The 8,035-nt window shown below is 50.9% G+C and overlaps 1 protein-coding gene across 5 annotated transcripts in view; it reads right to left on the minus strand.

Moving 5' to 3' along the window:
* PRR5L (proline rich 5 like) overlaps nt 1-7,726 on the minus strand; it is a 76,028-nt gene extending 68,302 nt beyond the window's left edge. The window contains exon 1 of one of the 5 annotated variants that reach the window (XM_028111372.2): nt 7,546-7,726. The gene's annotated coding sequence lies outside the window, so the exon portion shown is untranslated. Of the gene's footprint in view, nt 1-6,492; nt 6,684-7,196; nt 7,268-7,428; nt 7,523-7,545 lie in introns of those variants that run through there. The other 4 variants (XM_028111376.2, XM_028111374.2, XM_028111373.2 and 1 more) reach the window with 4 other exon arrangements.
* Between the last annotated feature and the right edge of the window lie 309 nt (nt 7,727-8,035).

An 8,035-nucleotide genomic window follows, 5' to 3' on the forward strand; every position in this document is an offset into this window, starting at 1 on the left:
GCGGAAGGGTAAATCACCTTCTCTAGTTAAGAAGGCAAAACTATTAAGGAACACCTGGGTGGCTCAGTCAGTTAAGCTTAGATCATGATCCCAGGGTCCTGGGATTGAGTCCCGCATCAGGCTCCTTGCTCAGCGGGGAGTCTGCTTCTCCCTCTGCTTCTGCTGCTCCCCCTGCTTGTGCTCTTTCTCTCTGACAAATAAATTAAAAATCTTAAAAAAAAAAAAAAAGGCAAAGCTATTAAGAGACCAAGTGAAAAATACAGGTTCTCCATTTTCTTGCCAGTTACTCTAAAGAACATGGACGCTGGAGCCTAGAAAGGAAATGCGGGGAAGGAAACAAGCTTTCATAGGTAAGCCTTTCAGAAGCTTCAGTATCCTTTTTTCATTTGTGATGGACAAGAAAAGTTTGAAAAAATCACATTTCAACAAATATTTCGTGAGCATCTACTAACCTGAACACAAAGATGAGCCAAATGTAGTCTTACCAGTAGCAAAAAAACAAGAAGAGAGAGAGAGAAGAAGAATTTGATCGTGATTAAAGACAAAGACAAGAAGGCCTGAAGCCGGGATGGCAAACTCGATTCTCATCGGGGCCAAGGCAGGGAACACCATGGTGTTAAAGAATCCAGTCTTTTTGTTATTGCTTTTTTTTTTTCCTTTAAAGCTGGAAACCTGAAGTCTAGATATCAAGTCTCCTAATTTTTATATTTTAAACAGTGGTGGACCAATCCTATTATTTTGTAGTTAGGAAAACTGAGGCCCCAAGCAACGGAGCAACTTGCCCACGGTCATACAGCTCGCCTGTGGCAGAGCTGAGATCAGATTCCAGATCTCAATTCCCTGACCCGTGTTGTCTCCAAGATGCCTGTTAGGACCAGCGCAGGGACTCTTTCAACAGCTCCCCTCTCTGCAAAGCTGATACCAACACCTTTCGGGGTGTCTTGAAAGTAATCGATTGTCCTGTTGGTCAAGAATTTTTTAAAACTTTTCTCAGAACACTGCAAAGGATTACTTTGTTTGCCCCCCCAATTTGGCCTCCAGATACTTTACAGTGAAAGGGGTCACAGCTCCACAGTGGGGGATCCGGCAGCTGGCACACTGCAGCAGAATTCCCTGAAATGACGGCGCCAGTTGACGTGGTGTCCCCCGAAGACATCTGGGGAACGACAGTGAACTAGTTCCAAAGGAGCATGTGGAATGAGACAGCAAGCGTTGATGGGTTTCCACTGAGGATTTATGCAGCTGAGGTCACGAGCAGGTTGTAACAGGGTCTGAGGCAGCTCAGTTCAGAATAATACACACACACACCCCACACACACACACACACACATACACACACACACACACACCACAGCTCAGGCTGGATTCCTGCCCCCAGTCCTTGTAATAATACACACACACACACACACACGCACACGCGTGCGCGCACACGCACACACACACACACACACACCCCACAGCCCGGGCTGGATTCCTGCCCCCAGTCCTTGTAATACACACACACACACACACACACACACGCACGCACACGCGTGCACGTGCGCGCACACACACACATACACACACACATACCCCACAGCCCGGGCTGGATTCCTGCCCCCAGTCCTTGTAATACACACACACACACACACACACACACACACACACACACACACCCCACAGCCCGGGCTGGATTCCTGCCCCCAGTCCTTGTAATACACACACACACACACACACACACGCGTGCGCGCACACGCACACACACACACACACACACACACACACCCCACAGCCCGGGCTGGATTCCTGCCCCCAGTCCTTGTAATACACACACACACACACACACACACACGCGTGCGCGCACACGCACACACACACACACACCCCCCACAGCCCGGGCTGGATTCCTGCCCCCAGTCCTTGGGAGGAAGACAAAACAAACGTTCCTTTCAGGTACCCTACCAGGCTCAGCTCAAGCGGACATATACTCTAGTTCCTGAACGAGGGAGCCCAAAGTGGTCTCTTAATCCAAGTATTTGCTAAAAACCTAAAAACCTAACTGTTGTCACAGATGCCTTCAACAAAACACAGAACTCAGCCCGGGTCAGAAAGAACCAGCCAAGCCAGAGAAAGTCCGGTAACAGGGAAGGAGGAGCGAGAAACTGGGGGTGCTGCTGGCATTCGGCAACCAGCTAAGGCGAAACCAGGACGCTGATGAATGCATTACAAAACTCATATATTTGTACCCCAAAATTGAGGAGAAGGAAAGGAGAATGAGAGCCCAGAGAGGTAAATACATGCTTTTAGGTAGCATATGATTATATGCAAGAAAAATTGTACAAACACGCATGATGGGTTCTTTGGGCAGTGGAAGGGGTAAATGCTTCCAAATGCTGACCATATTTTCTCATGGGCCACGGTCAAAAAAAGGAGAGGGGCGCCTGGGTGGCTCAGTCGTTAAGCATCTGCCTTCGGCTCAGGTCATGATCCCAGGGTCCTGGGATCGAGCCCCACATCGGGCTCCCTGCTCCGCGGGAAGCCTGCTTCTCCCTCTCCCACTCCCCCTGCTTGTGTTCCCTCTCTCGCTGTGTCTCTCTCTCTGTCAGATAAATAAATAAAATCTTAAAAAAAAAAAAAAAGAAGGAGAGAATTTTTGGTGAGTTCTACCACTCTCTGAAACTCTCTGGGCACAGGTCATCCGTCAGCACACCAGGGCCCGGACGAGGACCGGGCAAGTGAGGCACTATCTCTCAGGGTCATGCCCTCCGTGGTTACACCCTCGATGCCTCTGAAGCACAGAGTAAAGATGGCTGATTTTCATTACAGGCCTATCCTTTTACGACAGAGGTGAAGGAGCACGTCATACTCCATCCAGAAAGCTTCCCATAGGTGTCCCTAAATTTCCGACAAAGAACTCAGTTCACCGGCTTGCTTTCTAGAGGCTGACAGAGCCGGATGTACCTGGCTGGGAACTTCTGCTTTGCAATGAAGCCAGTATATAATAACATGATTTATTATCCTGCTAGAGAAATGTAGTATTTTTAAAAGGTGGGGAGGAGAACACCCACTACGCATTTAAAAAATATAAAAAAGGCTCCCAGGGCGCCTGGGTGGCTCAGTTGGTTAAGCGACTGCCTGCGGCTCAGGTCATGATCCTGGAGTCCCGGGATCGAGTCCCGCATCCGGCTCCCTGCTCGGCGGGGAGTCTGCTTCTCCCTCTGACCCTCTGCCCTCTCGTGCTCTCTCTCTCTCATTCTCTCTCTCTCAAATAAATAAATAAATAAATCTTTAAAAAAAAAAAAGCCTCCCAAATCCCAGAATATGTTAGAACTAGAACTATCATGGATTTAAAAAAAAAGTCAGCTTAAATTTAATAGACCGTTTAAATTCCTAGTTGATGGTAATTAGAGAGCAAGCAACATTTCTTTAAACTCTGCTAGACAGAACTTAATCCAATTTAGGTAATCACTAACCTTTGCTGTTTTTTTTTCCCCTCCTTCTCTCTCCTCTAAAGGAAATCCAAGGATTGATCTACAAAGGCCATAAACTGGCAAAGCATAAGAAAAGAATATTTTAAAGAGAGATTGGGTGACTATTACTAAAGGCCAAGTCCAGTTAAAATGGAAACAGGTCTCAGGAGCTCCCTAATTTATATTGCCTATAAACTGGGGATTCTAACCAGGCAGCATCACAACAGAAGGTATGCTGAGGAGGGTGGGGGTCCTTCCTTCCCCGCTGTCCCGGTCTGGGCACCCCGTGTGGCTTCCCAATTGCCAGGTCTTGCTTTCCAGTATGACACCCATCCCCTGCCAGACCAAGGCTGGTAATTCTCTATACTCAAAGTATCTGCAGGGCCTCTCTCCCTCTTCCATGAATTATCCAGACGGTCCCTTCAGCTCATCCATTGCTCACCTACCTCCTATCCCCTCATTTTTAGAGCTCCCACACTGCTCGGGTACCCACTTCTGATCCAGAAACTTCCATGTGAACCACCAGGACTCTGTTGAGTACTTGGCACCCTGGATTCTTCACGGAAGGCCTTCAAGGGTAGATATCAAAACATACTGGAAGGCACCAGGCGCTTAAGTTAATGGCTGTTCCGTCAGGAAAGGAATTAACCTCTCTTAGCTTCTGTTTTTACATCTTAAAATAAGGAAAAGAATATTCACCTGCTCAGGTGGTGAGAGGCTCAAATGACATCACCATGGCTGCACCTGGCTCAGAAGAGCTGCCCAAGAAATACGTTGGCTTGTTTGTTTTAACTGTACAAGTTTCAAAGTAAACCTTGGATCCCCAGTTGCTGAGAAAAATGTTCATTAACTCAAGTTCACCTCTGATGTCTCATCATCGCTTTGCATCATTTACACTCCCAACCTCCTTCCTGGCTCCAAAGTGGAATCTTCCCTTGCCTTCTGCTTATCAGGATATCACTCTCTCTGTTCCCAAATTCCTAAGCCAGCACAAAATCCCCAAAATATTGTATTCTCAACCTTCAGCAATTGAGATATGCACACTGACTTTTTAACAAATGATAGGTCTGGAAGCATTACTTTTAACATTTGCATACAGAGGCAGCTCTAGGGAACAAACTTCTAATGACGAACATTAAACCGAGTAGGGATCTCTCAGAGGGGCTCACACCCTACTTCTCAAATCAATTCTGTATTGGCCTAGCTCTGCAAAAACCATTAGAAGGAAAAAGGCTGCAATTCAAGAAAGATTTCAATATACTTGACCTTGTACAAGGGCTCTACAAAAGGAATGACCACAGGAAGTTATGAGGATAGAAAAATAATTAAGAAATCCATAAAGTCCTAATAATTCCATTTTCCACAGATAAATGGCTTAAATCTTGCACATACACTGTCAGTGAGCAAACTGAAGATGCTGACATTTAGGTCTGGACTACCAGCATGAAATTTTCAGGTACCAGAGTAACAGTTTTCTAAATACAAGATTAGGATTCTTTTCCTTCAATAATTGAGCTATTCTGTGGTACTATGTGACATAGAGAAAAAATAAGAAAGAAGAAGTCACCAAGTTACTCAACTATAAGCCGATCTAGTCATCGACTGAGGAACAACAAACTGAAAGGAAAGATCCCCAGTACCAGCTCCCACTAGAGGCCTGGAGTAACAGACCTAGCCCCATCTGCACTTTACCCTATGTGTGTGACTTGGGACAAACCACTTAAATAGTTTGTCCAAAGCCTCAGTGGGCTCATCATTATAGTGATGGGGATATAATAGTACCTACCTCATCACTGTTTTGGTGCAGATTATATAATATTATCAATGTCTCTTAGGGCAAAGTTTAAGACATAATAAGAACTCAAGAACCGTTTGCCCCCCTTCCTCCTTTTCTAAATAAAGGGAACATTTTTATAATGTTCAAATAACAATCATTATTGAAATCTCACCCCCTGAAATAAATATCCAGGAGCCTCCGGATCTGAAAGAAATGAGGTCTCCTCATTTAGAAACAAGGGAGTCTAAACCAAGCCTTAGAGAAATAAGCCAGTTGGACTACTAGCTCATTTCTAACGTCTTTCTTTTTTACCCTGTTCATGGTTCTGGCTGTTAGAGGCATCAATAAGATACGGAAAGGACAATGGTTGGGTTTGGAAAAACAGAAAACATTTTGTGGACTGATCAAGCATGGTTTCCTTTATCTGCTGGTTGCCTACAGAATAGGTTCTGAACGGCCGCACCCTTACATGCCTTAGAACAGCTCAATACCATAGGGGCGCCTGGGTGGCTCAGGTGGTTAAGCGGCTGCTTTCGGCTTGGGTCATGATCCCAGGGTCCCGGTATCGAGCCCCTCATCGGGCTTCTTGCTCAGTGGAGAACCTGCTTCTCCCTCTCCCACTCCCCCTGCTTGTGTTCTATCAAATAAAATCTTACAAAAAAAAAAGAACAGCTCAACATTGCAGCCAGGTTCCACAGAGAGGAGGACCCACCGCATCTTTCTTGATCATACGGGGAACCTCAGCAAGGGCTTACATTTAAATTGTGACTAAATTAGCCTCTGCAAGCTCCATTCCGCCCCCCCCCCCGACCCACTTGCTGCTTCATGGTGTCAAGAACAGCGCCTTGCACCAGAGAGCAATTTACCAGAGCTCAGCACCGGGACATTTTGCAGCGTGTAGGCCAATGAAATGTCAGGACAGCAACACACGGTGGTCAGGCTCACCAAAGAGAGGTCAGAAAAGGAGAGTATTCGTGGCTTGATCAACGAGCACCCTTTGGAGGGGCACAATGGACCGTTAGCGCCCTTGACCAATTTGATCTTTCGCGTGGGCCATTTGAATTTGCACGGATCCCGTGGACAACAGGTTCCAGAACTCCGCCCCAGCAGGGATGCCGGGAGAGCCGCCCAGAGCTTTTAACATGCGGGTCTCGGAGCAAACGTGCCTCTGAGCCGCCGCGCGGGACCCTTCCGTCTTGTGGGGCGCATCGCTGTAATTGAAACCTCACCCACCGCAGGACTGCAGCGGCGTCTATAAATACTCACCGCCTTACTGCTGACAAACAAAACGCGGGCTCCCGGCACCGCGGAGGAAGAGGCGGCGGCATGTGACCAAGGCCAGGGGCAGGGAAAAAACCCTGTTGCCTACCAGGGAGGCACCCCAGCGCCGATTCCTGAAGCACAGTTTGCAAGCACACGGCCTAATGTGACCCGGGGCGCCCGCCCTCGGGATCAGAGGCCGAGGGCCGGGAAGGGAGGGTCTCGGCCGCGGGGGGGCCCGGGGCTCCGGAGCGCCCCCAGCGCGCAGGGGGCCCCCCGCGTGCGCACAGTAGGCGCGCAGAGGATAGCTTCGCCAAATGGAGGGCGGGCGGGAAAGTCGGCGCGGAACGGGGGTGCCGCCGGCGCCTACAGCCGCCCGCCCCAGCCGGGTGTCTCGCCGGCTGCGTCCCGGCCCTCCCCAGTCGGCGGAGCCCAGCGGAGCGCGGGACAAAGCGGCTGGCCTCCCTGCCCTCCCTCCACGCCTGCCTCTGCAAAAGGGGGACGGCAGGAAAAGATGGGCTGTCTCGGGGCGTCCGATCGCCCGTGCCCCAGCCGGGGCAGCTCTTTAGATTTGCCGCCTCAGGCCGAGGGAGAACGAGAGAGGCAAACAAGCAAACTTTCCTTTTGATCTCCTGGCACAGCCTGGGTCCCGCGGTCGGCGGCATCCCCCCATCCCACGCTAAGCCGCACGGCTTCTCCCCCCCCGCAACCTGGGTGTCGCCAGTCCGGCCCCCTCCGTCCTCCTGCTGCGTGGGATCTGAAGATCCTGCACCGTGCTGGGGTTCCCATCCGGTTGCCCCCAGATGTGACTTTTTCCCCAAGCCCCCCCCCCGCCCCCCAGCCCGTGCCCCGCCAGTCTATGCCCAGAGGCGATTTCGTGCTCAGTCCTAAGCGGTCGCTGAGCGGACAACTCCAGCCCCTCCCCGGGACTTCCCCACTCACCCCCTTGGGGTCCCGGGGCTGAGTCACCTCGAGTTGCGCACACCCGCAGCTCGCCTCCGCCCGAGACTCTGAGCGCCCAGGACAAAGTTTCCGGTCTTCCCGAGAAAGTTTTCTCACCGGAGAGCGACGAGGGACCTGGATGGCTCTGCCGCCGCGCTCTGCCCAGCTCTCCCTCCTCCCTCCCGGCGCAGCGCCGGCCTCTGCGGGGTCGCGTCCAGCCTCCCGTCCGCCAGCGCGGGTCCACGAACACCGCGGCCGCGGAGCTCCCCGAGCCCGGCTGGTGACACGTTTCCCTCCTCTCTCCTCTCAAGGCCGCCTCCTCCCCCTCCTTCTCCTCCTCCCACTTTTCCTGTCCTGTGCTCATCGCTTTAGTTTCTCTCCTGCGCCCCCACCCCACCCCACCCCACCCCACTTCAACCCCTCCTACTCCTCCTCCCCTGCAGCGATTCTCATTCGGCTGGGGAGGGGCGGGGGGGAGGGGGCGCCTGCACTTTCATCCAGATCAACAATCTCAGGAAATCCAACTCTTAACTTGAAAAGCCTGGGAGGATGCAACGGGTCGAGAGAGCTCACACAAGAGGAGATCCCCCGCAAACCTCCACCGAGG

The sequence above is a fragment of the Eumetopias jubatus genome, unplaced genomic scaffold (assembly GCF_037043125.1).
Source record: "Eumetopias jubatus isolate StellerSeaLion01/CBP00866 unplaced genomic scaffold, mEumJub1_p1.0 scaffold_13, whole genome shotgun sequence".
NCBI classification, from domain to species: Eukaryota; Metazoa; Chordata; class Mammalia; order Carnivora; family Otariidae; genus Eumetopias; species Eumetopias jubatus.